Source organism: Pseudophryne corroboree, chromosome 6, assembly GCF_028390025.1.
Source record: "Pseudophryne corroboree isolate aPseCor3 chromosome 6, aPseCor3.hap2, whole genome shotgun sequence".
NCBI classification, from domain to species: Eukaryota; Metazoa; Chordata; class Amphibia; order Anura; family Myobatrachidae; genus Pseudophryne; species Pseudophryne corroboree.
This window is the reverse complement of record NC_086449.1, coordinates 438,692,507-438,718,302: the sequence shown is the minus strand read 5'-3', so window position 1 is coordinate 438,718,302 and position 25,796 is coordinate 438,692,507. Positions and strand designations below refer to the sequence as shown.

The 25,796-nt window shown below is 44.8% G+C and overlaps 1 long non-coding RNA gene across 1 annotated transcript in view; it reads left to right on the top strand.

Annotated features, from left to right (window-relative positions):
* LOC134935348 (uncharacterized) overlaps window positions 1–24,717 on the top strand; it is a 50,918-nt gene extending 26,201 nt beyond the window's left edge. The window contains exon 2 of the long non-coding RNA XR_010180075.1: window positions 24,481–24,717. This is a non-coding gene — a long non-coding RNA (uncharacterized LOC134935348). The remainder of the gene's footprint in view (window positions 1–24,480) is intronic.
* The last annotated feature ends 1,079 nt before the right edge of the window (window positions 24,718–25,796 follow it).

The following is a 25,796-nucleotide window of genomic DNA, read 5'->3' as shown; positions in this document are numbered from 1 at the left end:
TTCTCCACTATTATATGTAGTGATGAAGTTGAAATTTTGGTTACCCAGGTCTTCCTTTTTCTTGTAAGTGAGTAGGTCTTCCCGTTTCACCTCACAAGTTTTTAGTTTCGCAGCTTCAATCACAGATGTTGGGTAGCCCCTATCTTCAAATCTATTTGCGTACGTTGCCATTTGTTGTTGAAAATCTTCCTCCTTCTTACAATTCCTTTTTAGTCTGCAAAATTGGGAATATGGAATGATTGTTTTCCATTTCTTCTGATGGCCGCTTTTGAAATGAAGATAGCTGTTCCTATCTACTTCCTTTATGTAATTCCTTGAGAGTACAGTACCTTCTTCTGCTGATAGTACCAGATCCAAATATTGAATCTCTTTGCTGTGTACTTTAAAAGTGAAAGATAAATTGAGATCATTGGCTGTGATGTGGTCCATGAAGTCCATCAGGAGGGATTCCTCTCCCTTCCAGATTATTATGATATCGTCTATGTATCTTCGATACAAGACTATGTTCTCCTTAAACCTGTTGTTGTTGTATATATAACTTTTTTCCCAGCAACCCATATGCAAATTCGCAAAGCTGGGCGCGAAGACTGTCCCCATTGCGGTCCTGCAGATCTGGAGATAAAAATCGCTTAAAAATTTGAAATAATTATGTGTTAGTATAAAAAGGATAAGATCACAGATAAAATTCTTATGGTCATCTCTCAATTCGGGGTCTTGTAGTAAGAATTCTCTACAGGAGGCTATCCTTGATGATGTATTATGGAGGTGTAAAGAGATTGGATGTCAATGGTCACCCAGAGATAGTCGTTTTGCCACTCAAAATAGCTTGTTATAACTTTTTAAATTGTACGATTCCATTTTTATGTATTTGTGTGTGATTAAAATTGTGAAAAACTATATCACACTATTAGCTCCCTTTTTCTTTCGGTTTTTTTCCTTGAATGGAAAAAAAAACTTTTTTTCAAAGGTACTATACATTGTCAAGGAGTACCTTATAGGAGCAGCATTCTAAAAAGGAGTGAGTTATTACCTTCCTCTCCTTATTTTTAAACTTTATCACTTGGGTGTGATTTTGATTATTTACATTAGAAATCACATTTTCAATATAGTGGTTTTTGAGACACTATAGGCACATAGCACTTTTCTATAAATATTTTTTTTTTAATATTGGCACTAACAAGTCACTGGTCACTTTATAATATTAAGAGCACATATTATTAGCTGCACATTGAAGGAATTTTCCACACCAGAGCACTGAAGGCGCAGAGACTTTATCCCTATTGAACATTTTTACCTATGACTCATTGAAATATGAATCAATAAGAAAGTCTATGCTGCAGCCCCTACACCTAGGAGTGCTGATGGGAATTGACACGAATGTTTATGCACGAATTATGTTATAGTAATCCACCCATTGTAAACGTATAAGGTGTTAAGCGCTTGTTTTACATCCCTATTGCATATATATATATAGATATCTATCACAGCGCAGTCCGTGACTGGAGGATATATCAGAATACTCGTACAACATATTCTGTAAAGGTACACTTTTTCTCAACTAACGCCGTCTGTATCAAGACATGTAGGATACTCAAGTGAATGTAAAGTCACAGCTCTGTATACGGGTGGCTTTACATGGGAGACCTTGCCCTGCAATCCCAGAGACCAGCTGCTGCTGCTATGCTGTAAGTTGGCCCCCAGTTTCTCTGTGAGGGAGTGCGTGAGACAGCTCCAGGGTGGGAAATCTATGAGGAGATGGCGCCCTGGGCCAGGGTCTACAGGTCAAGCGCCAACTCCCGTATGCTGGACTTCCACCCCAGGTACCAGCGAGCCTTAGCCCTGGTGGTCTAGTGGGGTCCCTGTCCAGTGACAGTGTACACGCCAGTGCCACAACCTGTATCCCTAGGTCGTGGACGGAATGCGATTTAGTGGTGTGTCCCACCTGGGGGATCCTCTTACCTCCTCCTCGTAGCAGTCCCGTGAACCAGGATAGCGGTCTGCAACTCTGTGCCTAAGCTGTTACTTCTCCACCGCAAGTACCCAGGAACCAGGCCGCGGGAGTATGCAACGCCGCTTGGGAGGTGATGGAGCTGCAACGCTGAAATGTCATCATGACATACAGTGCTGACAGCCCAGGTAGAGATGAAGAAATTGTGTCAGGGCTGCCCAGTGCAGCCCTCCTGTTAGGTGACCTGCTGCTGCAGGCACCAACTCGAAACTGAGCTCTCAGTGCCTGGAGGCGGGGTTATAGAGGAGGACCCATTGCATCCTGGGACAGCTAAAGCTTTAGCCTGTTGGTGCCTCTTGCTCAGGATCCACTCTATACCCCCCCAATGTTTTCCCTGTGGAAACCAATGTAACCTGCTGCAGAAATATACATAGTAAAACGGGTACTTGAAATAAGGATTCTTAGGCAGGTTTTCCAGTAAAACACAGTGACTTTACTGGCATCAGACACTGTGCGTAGCACACAGGGGCTTGGGCCTGGTCACACAGGTATATAACTTATAATGAACGAATAAAGTAAAGGTCTTAGCACACCCCGCGCTCAAGTCATTCTGCTGCAATGACCTGAGCCACCATCCGTTCCTGGCACAGCCAACATCCAAAGTCACTGGCACTATAAGAATGCAGCCTACTCGCTGACCTCTAACAGGCTTTAGTGGACCGTGTAGTAAGTTTATGGGAGTTTTAAACGCTTCTCCTGCTTATGACTTCCTGCTGGCTCTGGGTGAGCTGGAATACCCAGAATTCTATTTTGTCACCTAGAGCTGGACAGCCCAGAGCTCCGTTAGAGCGGTCAAACTTGGATCCCGCTGTGAACCACACAGGTGCTGCTGTACATGCAGGTGCCCCTTCAGGTCTTGGAGCCCGGAGGCAGGCATCTCCATTGCCTCTGGGAGTTACGGCCCTGCCGGAGTTCCACACTTCTACTGCAGATGCAGAATGTGCAGGTTTTGCTTTGCTCTCCATTACAGGGAGCTGATCCTACAGAAATGTGGGCAATTGTGGTGAGACACAAGCCTTCTAACCACAATATATATAGAACTTTATGAACTTTTATATATATTGCTTCCCATTTATGGGTTTTGTGTGTCTGCAGGGATATTCAGGAAAATGAAACAAGTACATTCACAGAGAAGGTCCTAACAGAACTCTCAAAGCTGAAAGTGGACAAATCTATGGGGCCAGATAGGATACATCCAAAGATACTAAAAGAACTTATGGAGGTGCTGGTAGCGCCATTGACAGAATTATTCAACCACTCATTAGCTACAGGAGTAATTCCAGAGGACTGGAAAAGAGCGAACGTAGTCCCACTGCACAAAAGTGGAAGCAAAGAAGAGGCAAACAACTACAAACCAGTGAGTCTTACATCAGTAGTAGGGAAATTGATGGAAACACTCTTAAAAGAAAGAGTTGTTGACTATCTCAAATCCAGCAATTAATAGGGATCTCACTCAGCATGGATTCACTGGGGGGGTTCATGTCAAACAAATCTTATTGACTTTTTTGACTGTGTGACTAAAGTGATGGCTAAAGGTGGAGCCGTGGATATAGCATATCTAGACTTTAGTAAGGCTTTTGACACTGTTCCACATTGCAGACTGCTAAATAAACTTGAAAGCTTGGGATTGGATACTAGGATTATTGAATGGATAAGATCTTGATTGCAGGATAGAAAACAGAAAGTTGTGGTAAAGGGAGTGTATTCACAGGAGGGAAATGTTAGCAGTGGAGTACCCCAGGTGTTACGTTCCTGATGCTCAGAACTAGAAAGATGTTGCGAAGTGAGTCCAGAGCACCAGGACGTGACGCTGAAATAGGGATGAAATAGGAATAGCCCCTAGCACCCTACCTCCGTTGTTTTACCCGTGTGGTCAGTTCACGCCTGAGTGACTATGGTTTCTTGGGCCCACGGCAGCTGCGTTTGAAGGGCGGATTAGGTCTGCCCAACTCCGATGCCCCCAGGTCTTAGAGTGAGACAAAGCGTGAACCGAGACAGGATAATAACAAGGGGACCTCTAACTAAAGCAAACAGAAGCTAGGGGCTACTAACTACCCTAAAACTAAATATATGTGCGGCACGCCGCCAAAGGAAAAAGAACAACAAAAGATATCACTGTCCACTCCTCCACACGGCACCGCCGAGTTCCGGGGAGGACAGTGAAAAGCGGAAACCTCCGCAAAAACCACCAATACAAAAATAGTACCAAAGGACTTAGCGGCCTAGGCCGCAACACGCGGCAGAAGCCGCTACTCACGAAACCGGGAGAGAACCCCAACAAACGAGAACCCCCAGATGACTGCAACAGGTTCACTTGAACAGGAAGGATTCCCAGGACCAGCTTCAGAACTCCAGGACTCAGGAGCACAGGGAGCAGGATCGACCAGATACAGCTGACCAGGAACAGATGTTACAAGGCAGGAACAGCATACAGGAAGCTATCACCGGCGTCTGTGCCAGGAAATGAGGGAGAATATAACAGGGAGCCTTCCAATAGCTGCAGCGAAGCTTAATTAGTAATGTTGTGCAGCTGCCCCGCTGCACGACCAGAGCTGACAGGTGTATTGATTGATAGGAAGCAACGGGGAACGCGGTTCGTCTGTGGCGTCCCCGTTGCTAAGGGTCCAGCGGCTAAGCGCGCACAGCGTCCCAGCGTTGCCAGGGACCCGGCGGCTCAGCGCGCACGGCGTCCTGGCGTTGCTAGGTGTCGGGCAGGCAGGAAGGGAGGTGCGGCGGCCGTGAGCGTCGCTCGGAAGCAGACCGAGCGGCGCCGCGGACCGCGGCACCTAACAGTACCCCCCCCCCTTGAGGAGGGGTTAAAGAACCCCTAAAGCCGGGTTTCTGAGGAAATTCCTGGAAGAATAATTTCTTAAGTTTAGGGGCATGTAGATCCTTATCCAGGACCCAAGACCTTTCTTCCGGGCCATAGCCTTTCCAGTGAACCAAAAAATAAAGCCGGCCCCGAGAAACTTTGGAATCTAAAACCTTCTCCACCAAGAACTCTTGTTGCCCCTGAACATCCACCGGAGGTCTACCCTGGGAAGTCTTCCGAGGGAATCTCCTGGAAGAAAAATACTGCTTCAGAAGGGAACAGTGAAAAGTATTGCCAATTTTGAGTGATTTAGGCAAGCGTAGCCGAAAAGCAACTGGGTTGACTTTCTTAATGATAAAGAACGGTCCAATAAATTTGGGTCCCAATCTAGCCGAGGGTTGTCGGAGCTTGATGTTGCGGGTTGACAACCACACCTTATCTCCCACCTTAGAAGTGCATGGGCGTCGGAACCTATCAGAATTTTTTTTTCTTGGAAGGCAGCCTTCTTAAGGGCAAGGTGCACCTTTTTCCAAATCATTCTGAGACGGGAAGTTAAGGTCAATGAGGAGACTGGAAAATGAGGATAATAAGAGTTGGCTCTAGGATGAAAGCCCAAGACCGAAAAGAATGGGGACTCCTTGGTGGAAGAATGACAAGAGTTATTATAGGCAAACTCGGCCAAAGGAAGAAATTCAGACCAATCATTCTGAAATTTGGCCGAATATAGCTGTAAATACTGTTTTAACGACTGATTAACACGTTCAGTTTGTCCGTTAGACTGTGGATGGTTCCCAGATGTTAAAGAGAGTTTCATATTTAATGAGGCACAAAAACGTTTCCAGAAACGGGCGATGAATTGCGGTCCCCGATCAGAGACAATATCCCTGGGTAAACCATGGAGCCTGAACACATGGCGGAGAAATAAAACTGCCAACCCTTGAGCAGAGGGTAATCGGGGGAGAGCAATGAAGTGGGCCATCTTACTAAAACGGTCTACTACCACCCAAATGACTCGAAATCCAGCTGAAAGAGGAAGGTCCACCACGAAATCCATGGATACATGTGACCATGGCCTGAGAGGAACGGCTAAAGGTATGAGTTGCCCGACCGGCAACGATCGAGATACCTTGTACTGAGCACAAACCTGACAGGAACGGACAAATTCCCTTACATCTTTAGAAAGATTAGGCCACCACACTGAGCGAGAGATTAACTCCAAGGTCTTAGTGATACCCGGATGACCAGAAACCTTATTATCATGAAACTCAGCTAGAACAGTGCCTCTCAGAAATTCAGGGACGAAGAGACGATCTGCAGGAGTGACTTTGGGAGCCTGCTGCTGAAGCTGGACTAGCTGTGTAAATAAATCCTGTGTGAGGCCAGCCCGGATGACAGACGATGGAACTATGGGGGTAGTAGCCGGGTGGTTGTTGTGAACCGGAAGAAAACAACGTGACAGGGCATCGGCTTTTGTATTCTTGGAACCGGGCCTGAAGGTGATAATAAACCTGAAACGAGTAAAAAACAGCGCCCAACGTGCCTGTCGAGCATTAAGCCGTTTAGCTGACTCAATATACTGCAGGTTCTTGTGGTCAGTAAACACCGTAATGGTATGCCTAGCTCCTTCCAGCCAATGCCTCCACTCCTCGAAAGCCCATTTAACTGCCAACAATTCTCGTAGTTGGATTCTGCGGAGGAGAATTTCCTGGACATGAAGGCACATGGGTGTAAATCCTGAGACTCCGGGTCTTCCTGAGAAAGGATAGCCCCCACTCCAACCTCTGAGGCATCTACCTCGACAATAAAGGGGAGCTCCGGGTTAGGGTGTCTGAGTACTGGAGCTGGGACAAAGGCCTGCTTTAAGGCCAGAAAGGCAGACTTGGCTTCAGGCGACAAATTGGAAGGGTCCGCTCCTTTTTTAGTCAATGCTACTATAGGAGCAACCAAATCAGAGAAGGTATGAATAAAACACCTATAGTAATTTGCAAACCCTAAAAAGCGCTGAATTGCTTTTAAATTCGTGGGTTGTGCCCAATTTAGGATGGCCTGGAGTTTTTTTGGTTCCATGAAAAACCCCTGAGGAGAAATAATATACCCCAGGAAGGACACTTCTGTGATGTGGAAATCACATTTCTCCAGCTTGGCGTATAAATGATTTTCCCTTAACTTCTGAAGGACCAGTCGCACATGGGTAATATGTTGTTCTAAAGACTCGGAGTAAATCAAAATGTTGTCTAAATAAACGACCACGAACTTTCCTAGAAAGTCGCGAAGGACGTCGTTAATGAGATCTTGAAATACAGCAGGAGCATTTGACAGCCCAAACGGCATCACCAGGTATTCATAATGTCCCGACTGTGTGCTGAAAGCCGTCTTCCACTCATCCCCAGATTTAATCCGGATGAGATTGTATGCCCCTCTAAGATCGATATTGGAAAAGATAACGGCAGTCCGGAGCTGATCAAAAAGTACTGAAATCTGTGGCAAGGGGTAGGTGTTTTTAACAGAGATTTTATTCAGAGCCCGAAAATCAATACATGGTCTGAGCGACCCATCTTTTTTCTCAACAAAAAAGAACCCTGCACTCAATGGAGATTTCGAGGGCCTAATGAAGCCTTTTTTTAGGCTCTCCTGTACATAATCATTCATTGCCGTACATGGTGATACGTTTATCCAAAGGTATCTGTGGAACGCCCAAAGCCTGAGCCCAACCAAGATCCATGAAATTTCCAGCAGCTCCACTGTCGACGAAGGCCGACATCAACGAACTGAGGCTACCAAAGGAAATTTTTACAGGAACTAATAAGGAATCATTAGAGGAGATTAACTGCAGACCCAAGTGAACCCCCTCACAATTCACTTGGTCAGAGCGTTTCCCTGCTTATTCGGGCAATTACGTGCGATATGTCCCTTGCCACCACAATACAAGCAAAGACCAGAATTTAGCCTTCTGGTTCTTTCCTCTGGGGACAGCCGGGAGAGACCCATTTGCATGGGCTCCTCGACGTCCTCAGGGAAAGTATACACACATGGACTAGGCCTGAAACTAGCTCCTCTTTCAGCCCTCCGCTCCCGGAGACGACGATCAATTTTAATAGCAAGCTCCATGAGTTTGTCTAGAGTCTCTGGAGCGGGGTACTGAAGGAGACTGTCTTTAATAACTTCAGACAAACCGAGGCGAAACTTACTGCGCAGGGCCGGGTCATTCCAGCCACAGTCGTTCGACCAACGGCGAAACTCTGTACAATACGCCTCTGCTGGATTTTTCCCTTAAGTGCACGCAGGTGGCTCTCAGCCGACGCTTCTCTATCAGGGCCATCATACAAAAGGCCTAAGGACTTAAAAAAGGCATCTACAGATAGCAAGGCAACATCATCGGCTTTTAGCCCAAAAGCCCAGGTTTGCGAATCGCCTTGTAGTAATGACATCACAATCCCGACCCGTTGAGACTCAGTACCAGAGGATCAGGGCCTTAAACGAAAATAAAGCTTACAAGCTTCCTTGAAATTAAAAAAATCCTTTCGGTTACCCGAAAAACGGTCAGGTAGATGCATCTTTGGTTCTGGAATCATACTCGGGGAGGCTCGCAAAAGATCTTCCTGCGATCTCACCTGAAGAGTAAGATTCTGAACCATCTGAGTTAGTTCCTGAATCTGGTTGGCTAAAAGCTGGCTGGGATTCGGTCCTAAAACTGCCGGATTCATGAGGCCGAATTTCAAGGCCCACCAAATACAAATAACTCTTTATATATATTTTTTTTTTGTGTGTGTGGCCGGTGATAATGTTACGTTCCTGATGCTCAGAACTAGAAAGATGTTGCGAAGTGAGTCCAGAGCACCAGGACGTGACGCTGAAATAGGGATGGAATGGGAATAGCCCCTAGCACCCTACCTCCGTTGTTTTACCCGTGTGGTCAGTTCACGCCTGAGTGACTATGGTTTCTTGGGCCCACGGCAGCCGCGTTTGAAGGGCGGATTAGGTCTGCCCAACTCCGATGCCCCCAGGTCTTAGAGTGAGACAAAGCGTGAACCGAGACAGGATAATAACAAGGGGACCTCTAACTAAAGCAAACAGAAGCTAGGGGCTACTAACTACCCTAAAACTAAATATATGTGCGGCACGCCGCCAAAGGAAAAGAACAACAAAAGATATCACTGTCCACTCCTCCACACGGCACCGCCGAGTTCCGGGGAGGACAGTGAAAAGCGGAAACCTCCGCAAAAACCACCAATACAAAAATAGTACCAAAAGGACTAAGCGGCCTAGGCCGCAACACGCGGCAGAAGCCGCTACTCACGAAACCGGGAGAGAACCCCAACAAACGAGAACCCCCAGATGACTGCAACAGGTTCACTTGAACAGGAAGGATTCCCAGGACCGGCTTCAGAACTCCAGGACTCAGGAGCACAGGGAGCAGGATCGACCAGATACAGCTGACCAGGAACAGACGTTACAAGGCAGGAACAGCATACAGGAAGCTATCACCGGCGTCTGTGCCAGGAAATGAGGGAGAATATAACAGGGAGCCTTCCAATAGCTGCAGCGAAGCTTAATTAGTAATGTCGTGCAGCTGCCCCGCTGCACGACCAGAGCTGACAGGTGTATTTATTGATAGGAAGCAACGGGGAACGAGGTTCGTCTGTGGCGTCCCCGTTGCTAAGGGTCCGGCGGCTAAGCGCGCACGGCGTCCCAGCGTTGCCAGGGACCCGGCGGCTCAGCGAGCACGGCGTCCTGGCGTTGCTAGGCGCCGGGCGGGCAGGAAGGGAGGTGCGGCGGCCGTGAGCGTCGCTCAGAAGCAGACCGAGCGGCGCCGCGGACCGCGGCACCTAACACCAGGGATCTGTACTTGGACCAGTGCTTTTTAATATCTTTATTGGTGACATTGTAAACGGCATTAAAGGGAAAGTATGCCTTTTTGCAGATGACACAAAGGTATGCAACAGGGTAGATACACCAGATGGGGTAAAACAAATGATTGAGGATCTAGGTAGACTAGAGGAATGGTCAAGAGTGTGGCAATTACAGTTTAATGCCAAAAAATGCAAAATCATGCACTTGGGTCTCAAAAATCAAAAGGCTAAATATAGTATTAACGGCACTATACTGGAAACTACTGAGAAGGAAAGGGATCTAGGAGTCACTATTTCAGGTGACTTAAAGGCAGGTAAGCAATGTAACAAAGCAATGGAGAAGGCTAGTCAGATGCTTGGCTGCATTGGGAGAGGAATCAGCAGCAGAAAGAAAGAAGTAATAATGCCACTGTATAGGTCATTGGTACGGCCTCATCTTGAATACTGTGTTCAATTCTGGAGGCCATATCTTCAAAAGGATATTAATACATTAGAGACTGTACAAAGAAGGGCAACTAAAATAGTGCATGGCCTACATCACAAAACATACCCAGAAAGACTTAAGAAATCTCAATATGTATAGTTTGGAGCAGAGAAGAGAAAGGGGGGACATGATAGAAACTTTCAAATATATGAAGGGTTTTTACAAAGTCCAGGAGGAAAACATTCTCCAAATGAAGAAAAGCGATAGGACACGAGCACATGCACTGAGACTGGAGGGGAGGTTCAGGGTAAATTTGAGGAAAAATTACTTCACAGAAAGAGTAGTGGACAAGTGTAATAGCCTCCCATCAGAGGTGGTAGAGGCTCAGACAGTAGAGCAATTTAAACATGCATGGGACAGACATAAGGCTATCCTTACAAAGAAATAATCATCAAATAAGGGGGCAGATGTATTAACCTGGAGAAGGCATAAGGAAGTGATAAACCAGTGATATGTGTAAGATGATAAAGGCACCAGCCAATCAGATCCTAACTTTTAATTTACATATTGGAGCTGATTGGCTGGTGCCTTTATCACCTTGAACATATCACTGGTTTATCACTTCCTTATGCCTTCTCCAGGTTAATACATCTGCCCCATTGTTTGAAATAAAAATATGGTAGAAAAAAAAGGGGGGGGGGGGGGGGCAGACTAGATAGGCCAAGTGGTTCTTATCTGCCGTCAAATTCTATGTTTCTATGTAAAATAAAACCCTTTTATTATATACTTGGGATTGATATTATTTCCCTTTTTTATGATTGGGGCTTTAATATACAAATGTGGAAATTTGGAGAAAAACGTGCCTTTCTGTAAAAACCAAGGAAACCCATATAGGATTCACAAATTCATTATTTCTGTGAGTGTGGTACACAAGACTTATTTTGCTTTATACTATATCAAAGATACCTTGATGTGCACATCCTTTCTATATACTATGTGAGTTATAGTACGCTACTGTTTCCAACATTCCTTGGTGAAGGGTCTACCACTGTGAAAGAAGCCATTATACACACAGAATTTCCTCTGTGAGTGGGGTATGCCTTACTTTATACCCAGATATTCTTAAGTGTCTGTCACAGTGTGGACCATCATTTTTCACCTTTTTAATTATTTATAAAGATAATAACTACACATTTAATTTTTTTCATGCTTTATCCTCACATAGTATACATGTAACGTGGAAATTTGGAGAAAAACGTGTTCTGCAGTGAAAATGATGCGCACACATTTGCCATATTTTGTGTGAGTCATTGTACGCCATGAATCGGAAAAATCCTTGGTGAAGGCTCTATCACTATGTAAAAGAAGACTTTATATACACAGAATTACTTCTTTCATTGTGAGTGGGGTATGCTTTATCTTCTAAAACACTGAAGAGTTCGCCACCGTGTGGATTATTTCTTATTATTCACAAAGACAATACTACACATTGTATTTTCACGGTTTTATTTTTTCACATGGTATATGGACACTGGAAATAGGTGAAAAGAGAAACACAAAGAAAACGAAGAAACTTCATTGAAGGAACGCAATAATTTATTATGTTTTTTATATTGCTTCAATTATGGTATATGTTTTCAGTATATAGCGCCCACGACTGTGCCATTTCCTCATTCTACACTAATTGTATAATTTTAATTGGAAGGTGTATGCTCAGAATTAGCACATTTTTCTTAAATCATACTGTACATTACTAATTTAATTTTTCTTGCTAGGCAGTGATAATGTTGATATTATCTTAAACCATAAAGCTATACCTTTAAACACTCTTTAACCATGGAGCCTCTACGTACCTTTTACGCTATTTGCGTAATGAGTCCCGTACCATGGCCCTCATTCCGAGTTGTTCGCTCGGTATTTTTCATCGCATCGCAGTGAAAATCCGCTTAGTACGCATGCGCAATGTTCGCACTGCGACTGCGCCAAGTAACTTTACTATGAAGATAGTATTTTTACTCACGGCTTTTTCTTCGCTCCGGCGATCGTAATGTGATTGACAGGAAATGGGTGTTACTGGGCGGAAACACGGCGTTTTATGGGCGTGTTGCTGAAAACGCTACCGTTTCCGGAAAAAACGCAGGAGTGGCCGGGGAAACGGTGGGAGTGCCTGGGCGAACGCTGGGTGTGTTTGTGACGTCAACCAGGAACGACAAGCACTGAACTGATCGCACAGGCAGAGTAAGTCTGGAGCTACTCTGAAACTGCTAAGTAGTTAGTAATCGCAATATTGCGAATACATCGGTCGCAATTTTAAGAAGCTAAGATACACTCCCAGTAGGCGGCGGCTTAGCGTGTGTAACTCTGCTAAATTCGCCTTGCGACCGATCAACTCGGAATGAGGGCCCATGTACGGACTCTGCGTACAAACGCTGCGCTGGGGTACAAAGTACACGCAGCGCGTACACACTCAATATATACACTTTAAAAACCTTATACAGTTCGGCAATGTAATACACTTTAAACCCTAGCAGGGAAAAGAGGACATAACACCGATTTGTAGTTAATCACTGGGTTCAGACACCACAGAGTAATATTTCTGAAAGGGGGTTATCAATACAAATTATGCACTACAATATAACAGAGTAAATGGCCACAGTCAATGTACATACGTGAGAATATTCGCATGCGCCTCCCGGTCCGGTCCTCCGCTATCAGGTAGTTAACGTTAAGAGTCTTGTGTGTCCGGCCAGGCAGCAACAGGCTTTTTATACAATAATTCCAAAAGCAATACAATGGATACTGTAATCCCTTTGTCCATTGGACACAGCGATCCATCTTTACAGTACAGGAGAGATCATAGGTTGATTTGAAAAGGTGGGCGATGTCTTTCTCAACTGTTCTTGTGGGTGGTCTCCTCTGGATTCCCGCCGCATACATAATATACAGTAAATACAGTTTATATCTATATTCTGCTTCTGCACATAACTATCCACAGGAACATGCGATCTTCCTCAAACCAACACCGGAATGTTACCCTTAAAATACCCTACAGCTGGATACCAGACACCACCTTATAACCTTAGTCTGTCCCCTCCTATCATGCAAAGGTGAATCCCTTTGTCCTGGAATCATTTAAACTGTTGATACTTGCTGATGTGGTGCAGGGGGACTATGTGTACAATGTGCACTATTTGGATTAAATATGTAATGTTTTGATAGCCCTCCATGCGTTCACAAACTCCGCCGTAAATACCCACACCATGCGCAGGACCGCGGGAGCGATCATACGCAAATTGCGGATATGTGCACGCACGGCGGAACAAGTGCACGCGCAGTGGGCATGTGTGTGTATTTTATACGTGCTGCGTGTTCTGTAATATTTTTCGACTTTGACAGTCCACCCTTTGGCAGTCAACAATAACTGCCACTATCTAATCGCTAAACAGAAAAATATCAATACAATATCTACAAACGATTGGATGGTAGGAGGAGAGTTGTAGGCGGGAAATGTATGACCTAGTGGGATAGTAAAAAGCATGTATGTATGAATCCATGTCTGAGGGGCATGTATCATCGTGCCGTATATATGTTCTAGATAAGCTTCGAGGTATTGCGAAGTATACATTAAATCCTTCTTATCCCGTATTAAGGGTCTGTAAGTGGGCCAACAAACACTACCGAGTTCTTTTCGGCTTCTTGTTCCAACAAATGGGGTGCACATTTAGTTGAGGATACATGGAGGGGGAACATATGTGAGTGCTAGTATATGTGGATATCACCTGTCGACTATGTGTGTCACTAACTGAAGGTTGTAGAGATGAAGATAAGACACATATCTAAAATACATTCATATAACATTTTCATAATCATTCTTGGGTAGGATCGATGTCTTTTCCGGATCGGTGTATCTGGGCAGAGGGGGAGACAAAGGAAAAACAGGTGAAAGAAACAGGCCATGGAATTCATTTGCAATCCTTATCATAACACTGTCTCTATGGATGGGTCGTAATTTAAATCTGCTGCTGTAACAATGCCCCCGCTCCTTAAACTCATCAAATTTGTGCCGTGCTTGCGCCACGTTAGAATTCGAACACACCTAAATATCAAGGCAATAATTATGACGACTCCCAGGATACAAAGGAGAAACTTTCCTACACTCATAATAACATTTTGAGCCCACTCTCCTAATCCTGAGAACCAATTTCGTGGGTTCAACCATCAGACCCAGCCGGTCAGCTCATTACCCACAGTGGTCAGGGTAAGGTTGTGTCTCCTCCGGAACTCCCACTTCAACTGCAATATATCATCCATCTTTTGATCGATAATCTCTGTGGGGTCATCAGTGCTGTTTGTAATATACGTGCAGCACTTCACACCATATTGAGTTGCCAAAGTGACACAGTACCCACCCGTCACGGCTGTGATATAATTGAGGTCCATCCTGTGCTGGATCAGTTCTGTCTTGTAAGCTTGTAACTCCCTACCCATATACCTGAAGGTGTCATCATACATCTCAGTGATATTATCTATCAAGTTCGCTAGCGCATGGATATACCTATAATTTATCATTCCTCTGGCAGTACGGGTGATGTCTAATGCGAGAAGGAATTGAATCCCGGTGGATTTGTGGATCAAATCAGAGGCTACGTGCTCTGTCCTCTCTATGAGGTGTCTCTTGACGATGTGTTCATAGTTAGCATGAGTATAAGGAGCCTGAGCACTGCGGTGAACATCTTTCATCTTATCATGGGTTATGGTCATGACCTCTGGCAACACTCTTCCAACATAACACAATCCCTCTGAGTTCGGGGCAAGTCACTTATACGCCTTCCTCCCACATATGAAATAGGCATCATCAGGGAGAACATATGGGACAGAATATGACATTACCATATTACAAACTTTCCAAGTGAAAAACCCAATCCCTAGTTCTCCGATCTGCTCAGTACAAGTATCAGGCTGGATGATATGAGCACAGTACCCTGGTGATACTTCTCCAACCCACATGGTCTTGCTTCCTCGAGTATACCTATACCGAAAATACCTTCCACTGTTGGCTATTTGGCGTACAAGTTCAGAGTCTATGGGTATCCTATCAGCTCTGTGCGAAAAGGCCATTGTCTGGTTATTCCATGTCACCTCCCAATTTCCCAGTTTTCGGTAATTGGAAATATTGAAACATAATAAGGATCTATCTACATGATACTGGTGGAGCTTCAAACTAGGGGGCCTAGAAATATTGAATTTCTTGTCCACCGGTCTCCCACCCCATAATTCGAGTACCTCATCTATTGCTAAAGAGTACGGTACTAATCCTGACTTGCTCTGACCTTGAGGTACTTGTGAGCACACCCAGCATTCTGTCTGGTTTAAGACCTTACCCACTAGTGAGTGGTAATCACTCAATGGATGACGGTCCATGTTGATATTAAGGCTGGACTGACATCTCTGGATGCACCCATCCTCGACTATGTTCTCACAATTCCTGCAAAGGCAATTTTCCTCAGCCAATAACCCTTCACAGTGCCTCCGAGCTCCCAGACTACCAGATCGCTTTCTGATACTCGCCTTTGCTCGAGTGATGTGTTGCTCTTGGGATTCTACAAATCCATCCTTGCCTTCAGAACCCATTCCAGATCCTTTCTCGACCTCTCTGGGACCCTCACCGAAACAGACTGTCCTGGTCAACAACAGGATTAACAGGAAAACCCGGAACGCAGTCTCTTGGGGGTAAGTCCATCTTGTTAATGGAAGAGAAGGGAAACAAGAAGGGGGAGAAAGGGAAGGAGAGAAGGAGGGTAGTGGGAGATGGAGAAAATAATAAAAAAGAAAAACTGGTGCGACAACCGCCTCTGGTCTTGTTGTTCTCCGCGCTCAGGTGCCGTGACAACAGTCCTGCCTCTCAACCTTCCCTGAAACAGACACTCCAGTGATCCGATGTTCTCTACACTCTGCTCTTTGTCACGGGTTCTCTGGGTCAGCGACCTTCTTACAGTGGGACGAGTGGACCCAAGTCTCTCTTTCGGCAACCTTTAATGCTGTCGTGCTGGTTAGTAAGACTTGGTACGGTCCTTCCCACCTGTCAATAAGGCAACCTGAGCGTAGAAAATTTCGAATCATTACATAATCCCCAGGTTCAATGTCATGACAATTACTGTTCGGTAGGTCAGGAATCACCAGCTTTAGATTTCTGTTTTGATTCCTCAGCTGCTGGCTCATCTTAACCAAATATTTTACAGTCACTTCGTTATTGCATTTCAAATCATCCTGGGGGTCTATCATTAAATGGGGTTGTCGACCAAAAAGAATCTCAAAGGGTGATAGGTTAAGGGGGGACCTGGGAGTGGTTCTGATGCTGTACAATACTAGTGGCAAAGCTTCTGGCCACAATCCAGTTTCAGCCATCACTTTGCTCAGCTTGTTCTTAATAGTGCTGTTCACTCTCTCCACCTTCGCACTCGCCTGTGGGCAGTACGGAGTATGCAGCTTGCTATTAATTCCCATCAGTTTGCACATAACCATATCTACACACAAATTCCTGCACAATTTTCTTTTAGTGAACGTAGCAGTATTTGTGGCAGCAGGGAACGCTTCTACCCAATTGGAAAACATAAATACACATATTTTAAATTCCTACAGGGTGGTAACTGTATGAAATCAATTTGTATTACCTGAGAAGGGCAGTCTGTTGGAGGGATATGGGATGGTTCTGTTGGTATTGACTTTCCAATATTCTTCCTCAAGCAAGTAAGACATGTCATTGCTCTCTTACCCGCATGAGAAGAGAATCCTGGCGCACACCAGTAGGCTCTCACCAGCTTACACATACCCTCTTTACCCAGATGAGTCAGACCGTGTGCCGCCTCAGCTAAGCTTGGAAGATATGCTCTGGGGGCCACTGGCTTACCCTGTCCACCTGTCCAGAGTCCTCCTGGCCATACCCCTTTGACCTCCAGACCGCCTTTTCCTGTGGAGAACACAAATTTTGCATTTCAATTAATTTTTGTGTGCTGATTGTGTTGAATGTCATCAGTGATGTGATATCTGTTTGTATGGGGGTGCTGGCTGCTGATTTAGCAGCTTCGTCTGCCCGGCTGTTACCAAGTGAGATTGGATCTTGGTTGTAAGTGTGTGCTTTGCACTTGATAACAGCCACTCTATCTGGTTCTTGTATCGCTGTTAGAAGCCTTTTTATGTGGGATGCATGCGCTACAGGTGTGCCAGCTGCCGTCATGAAATTTCTGAGGCGCCATAGGGCCCCGAAATCATGCACTACTCCAAAGGCATACCTAGAATCTGTGTATATATTGGCTGACTTACCCTTGGCCAATTCACACGCTCTGGTTAGGGCGACCAGCTCAGCAACTTGTGCTGAGTGCGGTGGGCCCAGGGGTTCAGCTTCTATGATACCTCTGTCATCTACGACTGCGTATCCAGTACACAGGTCTCCCGAGTCCGTCTGTCTGTGGCAACTACCGTCAGTGTAAAAAGTAAAATCTACGCCTTCCAGTGGGTTGTCACTGTCAGGTCTTGCAGTGGAAGTCTGGTTCAGGTATTCCATACAATCATGCGTGTCAGTGTCTGCACTAAATCCTCCTTCACCATCATTCTCATCCTCCACCCTTTGTGCCTGTCCAGGCACACCCGGCAGATAAGTTGCAGGATTTAGTGCGCTGCATCTCTTTATGGTGATGTTTACAGGGGCCATTAGTGCGAATTCCCACTTTGTAAACCGTGCCGATGAGACATGTCTGGTTTGGGCGGAGTTCAGTAAGGCTGACACTGCATGAGGTGTATGGATTGTCAGGTTGTGTCCTAACACTACGTCTTCGCTTTCACTTACTAGCAAAGCTATCGCTGCAACACTTCGCAAGCATGTGGGGAGAGACCGCGCTACGGTGTCCAACTGTGCACTGTAGTAAGCTACCGGCCTGCTGGCATCACCATGTCTCTGAGTTAGGACACCTGCCGCACACCCAGCACTTTCGGTACCGTACAATTCAAAGGGTTTCCCATAATCTGGCATGCCTAATGCAGCTGCCTGTGATAGGCACTGTTTGAGTCTCTCAAATGCCAGTTCGGACTCATCTGTGTGCGAGATCCGATCTGGTTTGTTCGAAGAGACCATTTCTTGCAAAGGTAAAGCCAGTATGGAGAACCCTGGGATCGTTTCGGCAGTACCCACACATTCCAAGAAAGGTGCGGATCTGTTGCTGGGTTTGTGGCAGAGTCATGTCGCGAATCGCCTGTATTCTATCAGCGGTGAGGTGTCTAAGTCCTTGCGTCAAGCAATGTCCCAAATATTTTACCCTGGTCTGGCACAGCTGCAACTTATCCTTTGAAACCTTGTGTCCCGTATTAGAAAGGTGAAACAGAAGCTGTTTCGTGTCTTTCAAGGACGATTCGAGTGAATCAGAACACAGCAGTAAGTCATCTACATACTGTATTAATACTGATCCGCTCTCAGGTTGAAAGGATTGTAAACAGTCATGCAAAGCCTGGGAGAAAATAATTGGGCTGTCAATGAAACCTTGGGGTAGGCGAGTCCAGGTGTACTGTACTCCCCTGTATGTAAATGCAAACAGGTATTGGCTGTCAGGGTGCAGAGGGACCGAAAAGAAGGCAAAACAGAGGTCAATGACAGTGAAAAATTTTGCAGTAGGGGGAATTTGCATGAGGATGACAGCTGGATTTGGCACTACGGGGAATTGGCTCTCAACTATCTTGTTTATCCCCCTTAGATCCAGCACTAGCCTGTAACCCCTCACCCAAATCTTTTTCACAGGGAAGATGGGACTATTGGCAGTGCTGGACGTCCTGACTAGGATGCCCTGTTGTAGCAAGCGCTCTATGACTAGGTATACTCCTAATTCCACCTCTGGCTTCAGAGGACACTGAGGGATTTTTGGAGCTATCCTATCATCGTTTATTTGTTCTACTACTGGAGCTACATTCGCCATCAATCCAGTGTCTTGTCCATCTTTGGTCCAGAGGGATCCCGGTATTCGTGAGATCATTTCCTCTACCTTTGATGGACACCTGTCTATAACAGCAGAGTGTGACATTAGCCTTTGTGGGGTGTCTAACATATCCTGCACTTCCTGAACGTGATTCTCAGGTATATCCAAGAAGACACCCTCAGGAGTACAATATATGACACACCTCATTTTACACAATAAATCTCTTCCAATTAGATTAGTCGGAGCCGATGCAGCTAGCAAAAGGGAATGCTTGGTCTGCAAAGGCCCTATCGTAATCTCTGCAGGTCTACTCAAAGGGTAGTGTTGCACTACTCCTGTTACTCCCATTGCCGAAATTGTTTTACCCGTGGTTTTCATACCTACCGTCGAATTTAACACTGACCTGGCCGCCCCTGTATCTACAAGAAAAGGTAATGATCTACCAGCTACATCAACTGTGACCTCAGGTTCACTACCAAGGCTAGCAATGAACTTCACTGGCTGCAGACTACAGGTGTGGCCCAACCCCTATTGTATATTGTGACCCTCCCGCAGCGCACTGGCAGCTACAATATGTGAGGGGGGTAACTGAGAATTTTCAGAGGTCTGCCAGTCTCTCCTAGGTGGGTACCTCCTTGTTTCCCCTGCATGTGGCTCATAACTTGTCCTATGCGATCCCTGATCCCAATTATGTGCATTATAGTGTGGTTCATATCCTGGTCTAGGGGGTCGGTATACCTTGTGTGTTTGTATACCTACAATTCCGTGCAAAATGTCCTTCCTTCTGACAGTTATAGCATACTACTACACGTGACTTACCATCAGGGGTCTGGGGTTTTGGCTGATGCGGTTTTGTTGTAAGAGCATTTATACTTACTGTCATCAGCTTATCCCCCTGAGACTCCCTGTGCTTAATGACGTTCCGGTCGTGCTCGATAGCGGACTCTCTTAATGCAGCCACCGAGATACCTCTCCAGTTAGGTAGAGTGGTTTGTACCCTTGTTCTTAATGTCTCTTTTAAAGCGTCCATTAATACTGACACAGCTATCTCCCTGTGATGTACATTGTCCTTAATGTCCTCGATCCTAGTGTATCTAGGCATTTCCTGCAGTGCTCAGTGGAAATATTCAGATGCCATTTCACCTTCTTTTTGTCTTATGGAAAAGATTTTATTCCATTTGACAACAGTAGGGAAATATACTCCTAATTGCAGATTTATTTGTCGTACATTCCCCTGAGTGTACTCATCAGTGAGAGGTACTTCTGCTTCTAATTTTCAATCAGTAATGAATTTCGCGGGGTCAATATTGGAAGGTAAACATACTCGTAGCACTGTTCGCCAATCTTTGTTTGTGGGTTCGGTGGCGTTACCTAACTCTTTAATGAACCTCTGGCATGCGACTAGATCCTTTCTGGGATCGGGAAATTCTGACATAATTGCCCTCAATTCTGTCCGGGACCAGGGACAATGCATAGCAATGTTCCTGATGGGAGTGACTCCCTGAGCGTCAGTCCTCCCATTGGGGACTGCGATCACCCTGACAGGATTTAATTCAATTACGTCATTCTGAGTTGACTCCACAATCTGAGGTGCTATTGTCTCTGCGTAATGTATGGTACCGTACTTACCTGTGGACACGACCTCACTTATCCCTCCGCTAGGGGGCCTTACTACTGCTCTTACTGGTTGGGCCGTGCCCACCTGAGTATTCTGTATGGTGGCTGCTAGAGAGTGCCGATATCGTGCTGGGCTCATCTTCTTGCTCACAGTCCTGAGGAAAGTTTAAAATGGGATACAACTTGCAAGGGTTAGGGTTAGTACATTTATCAACTATACTCTTATCGGATACCAATATGCCATTGTCTGTAGCCATTTTCTCCCCTACAATATACGGTGGTGGTGGTGGTGCGGTTGCCATCATTTCCTGCTAGGTTCGGAACCTGCTGCGTCAGCTAATTCTCTTTGCATATCGCCCTCTTGCTGCCATAAGTTTAAACAATTTGTGTGTCTGACCCTTTGTTTTCCGGATTTTATCAGACATATCCTAATCCTTAAATTCTGCAATACCTCTGGTTCAAAACTGCCTACCTTAGGGAATCGTTCCCTATCTCCCGCAGTCATACGTTCCCATTCATTGCACAAAACCTGTGTGTGGTCCATACTTCTCACACATTATGAACCTCGCTGACCCCCTGGGCCGCGGTATGTCAACCTGAACCCTGGTTGAACGTCCCTTACTTGAGCAACTGGCCCCCATATTTTGCAGGTATTGTCCTTTCGGCTAATCCCACAAAAAACCAAAATACTCAATATAAGGCAACTATGAAAGTTCTCCGAGCGCTCTTCACCCGCTCACGTTGGCCAGTACTACCATACACTGTCGATAGCGAAGGCAATGTACCCAACTTAGGGCCCTATGTAACCTCTATTTACTGGAAGTTTCTGGGAATAACTTACCCTTTGCAGTAAATATAAACTGTTGGAGATTTCCTGAGAGAGACCAGCGAAAACTCTCTAAACCTTTATTATACACAAATCACGCTTGCGTATGCTATATACAGCGGTAATGATACCGCGATTTTACCCAAAGCTCGTAAAAAGGATATCACGTTGCGCTAAATATTGCACCCACGAACGCGCGGTCCAATCGCACAGCGTATAGGTACTTGTTACTTATCCGCCGTACGACCACTGGAATCGATTTTCAGGCTGCGAGACCTCAGCCGGAGCGTATAAAAGAAAAACTAAATGGGTAAACCTTCGCTGACCCCCTGGGCCGCGGTACTCTAAACCTCGCTGACCTCCTGGGCCGCGGTACTCTGCTACCTTGCTCCTTTGTACTTCAATCTATATTAACATGAGTCAGCTGCCTCACGCCACCAAGTCTCCACTCACTTGATGTACCACTCGACGGGATCCCGAATTCCCTGGGTCCACTACGTTCTCTGTTACGTTTGCTCACTCACGTTCACTCATTCAAATACACTTTGGTTTTTCTGTACAGAAAATTATCTTTCATTCAGATAAACTGCTCTACTACCAGAGGCAATACAGTAAAAAAAGGTTTTATTTAAACTAAATCTTCGAAACCGAGCAATTTGTGCTAATGTAGCGTGGCTACTGTCCCGCCCCTAAACTAAACAATGCTATTGTGTAATTTGTACTTAGCGGTCGTACCCTTACGCACGTTGCGTAAACACGCGACCGTGTGTATGTCTTTACGTTGCGTACGCAGTCCCGTCCTTTGTCCGAGACACGTGTACAGAAACCGTACGTCCGCAATAGTACAAATCCCACACTTCTATAAATGTAAGCGATATTACCTATAATCGCTCACTTAACACAACACAGTTGTCTTTCTGTATAAACCTTTTTAACTAGGCCAGACTGTGTTTGTGTTTTACGTTTACTTCCTTAATATTTATTCTGTTTTAACTAAATAGCAACAAATTTCTCCGCACAGGTCTAAATGAATCTAGTAATCAGTACTTATGGCAACAATGTGAGCAGGTATACAGAGTACAGGTGTACGCTTGTGTTGTGTGCGCATTTGGCGCCAAACAGAAATTCACAGACTTTTTAAATAGCTTTGCGTATTTACTCTAAGGGTCCCACCAGCATCCCTACAAACCATGCAGAGCAGACGCCATCTAATCAGCAATAAAATAGGGTTTCCAGTGTATCCTGCTGCCAGAAAAAGGTTTACGTAGGATACCTGTCTGCCCTTTGCTGATAGATAAAGTCTGCTTTAACCTGCTAGGCTGCGGGTATGTGGAAAAACCGGACGATGCCCCCAATTGAAAATGTTGATATTATCTTAAACCATAAAGCTATACCTTTGAACACTCTTTTACCATGGAGCCGCTATGGCCGCTAAACTTAATATGCACTCTACGTACCTTTTACGCTATTTGCGTAATGAGTCCCGTACCATGTACGGACTCTGCGTACAAACGCCGTGCTGGGGGTACAAAGTACACACAGCGCGTACACACTCAATATATACACTTTAAAAACCTTATACAGTTAGGCAATATAATACACTTTAAACCCTAGCAGGGAAAAGAGGACACAACACCGATTTGTAGTTAATCGCTGGGTTCCGACACCACAGAGTAATATTTCTGAAAGGGGGTTAACAATACAAATTATGCACTACAATACAACAGAGTAAATGGCCACAGTCAATGTACATACGTGAGAATATTCGCATGCGCCTCCCGGTCCGGTCCTCCGCTATCAGGTAGATAACGTTAAGAGTCTTGTGTGTCCGGCCAGGCAGCAACAGGCTTTTTATACAATACTTCCAAAAGCAATACAATGGATACTGTAATCCCTTTGTCCATTGGACACAGGGATGCATCTTTACAGTACAGGAGAGGTCATAGGTTGATTTGAAAAGGTGGGCGATGTCTTTCTCAACTGCTCTTGTGTGTGGTCTCCTCTGGATTCCCGCCGCATACATAATATACAGTAAATAGAGTTTATATCTATATTCTGCTTCTGCACATAACTATCCGCAGGAACATGCGATCTTCCTCAAACCAACACCAGAATGTTACCCTTAAAATACCCTACAGCTTGATACCAGACACCACCTTATAACCTTAGTCTGTCCCCTCCTATCATGCAAAGGTGAATCCCTTTGTCCTGGAATCATTTAAACTGTTGATACTTGCTGATGTGGTGCAGGGGGACTATGTGTACAATGTGCACTATTTGGATTAAATATGTAATGTTTTGATAGCCCTCCATGCGTTCATAAATATCCACACCACGCGCAGGACCGCGGGAGCGACCATACGCAAATTGCGGATATGTGCATGCACGGCGGAACAAATGCACGCGCAGTGGGCATGTGTGTCTATTTTATACATGCTGCGTGTTCTGTAATATTTTTTGACTTTGACAGCAACCAGTCCTGATCACTTAAGTTGGCCACACAGACTGCAATATTGGCCAGTTGGCTATGCATGCGGCTAAGAAGCGACTGAGGTGGCATATTAAAATTATCAGATGTTTCAACAGCTCTAGATTGAAAGAAAACCACAACTGACTCAAGTGTAACTTCATCTTCCTTTACTGGAAGACCAATGTCCTTTCTGACCTTACATACCCCAAAGACTTTGTAAAAATTATTTTTACAATGTCAAAACATGTACAAAACTAGAATTTCTTTGTCCGCTGTGAAACTCTAACATTCCGGTACTGGATTGCTGTAACAATTAATTCAATGATCCAGTTTTAAAAAGGCAGACTTTCTCATTGATCTCCCTTTTGTATATTTTATAAAAAAAAGTATAGATTGCCAATGGTAAAGTACTTACAGTGACCAAGCATAAAGCTATATGCACAACTGCTACACTTGGCGCCTTTTGCTTAACTCTATGTTACTTTGACAAAAAGATTTCCTTATGTGTTACAGGAAGGGTGACTCCAGTCTGGACATACTGTTTCTAAATAAGCCACATTGTTCCTCTCTATGGGTCAGCTCCACCAGACAGTTGTTTTTCTTTGTCAGAATCACCTATCACTTATTACACTACTCAGCTGCATCAGCAGCGCACCCAAAGCCTGGCACCTTTAGTAATGTACCTATAGCGCATTAAAATGAAACGAAGTGCCAGTATCAGTATCATGCTGACCACAAAGGCAAGTTCCACTTCATATTTCCATTCATGTTTATTGGCTACAAGTTATAGAAACACTACAGGGAAGCTGTGCAGACGTTATTACAGGTTGTGTCTATGTAGCAAAGGTGTCACTATCTCAGTCATGCTCAAAAACGTCCATATTGCAGAATTTTTGATATGGGAGACTCAACCTGTACTGTTATCTTGTTAGAATAAAGCAACATGTCTAACTGTAGAACCATTATAAGTGTACCTTTACTGACTTAAGGAGCTGTTAGATAGTGGATTCCTAGAATTTACAGTCTCCTACACTGACCATTAGTTTCAAATGAAATTTCAGAACAGCCCCAACTCTCAGTGAAAATAATTCAAGCCTTAATAGAGACCACACTTGAATGTTCAAATAATGCATATTTAAATACCAGGTATTAATTGTAAAGTACTGGCCCTGCCTGACTCCCTTACTATGTATGTGACCTTTCTAAAGTCCAGCACGGTATATACTGTATATATACATTTAAAATGTTGCTGCAAGAATCCTGCATCTGGTTCTAAGTCTCAGTAGCAATTTGCAGTACTAAACTATGGTGAGCTGTACTAGTTACAGTAGCATTTATACCACCCATACATGCAGCCATATAGACCGTCTTCATTTTCAATACCAAATTTTCCCCAAATACTGTACCTGTGTATATGGAACCAAAACAACCATGAGTAAATATTATAAGAAAAAAGGTGACCTTTGTTGGCTAAATATAAATGTTGTGAATGATGTATAATCCAGTCAAGTGATCACCTTGATGTACTGAAATCAGTCAACCACATAATAGATCAACATGTGAGCCAGCATGAAGCATCCAGCAAATGCAACACTCAAATTTGGTCACCCACATAAATGTCAAATTGGACAATGTTACGGCTGCTTGCTGCGCAGTCTCACTGTAGTCAACAAATCTGCTCAATTCGCAAGATTTAGTGATATCTGTGGTTCATGTAGGAAGAACCATAACTGAGTACATTAAGAGAATATCACAAAATAAGACCAGAAAAAACAACAACAACATGTTAGTTCAGAATCCTAACAGGAGGAACATTAACTTTCCAATTG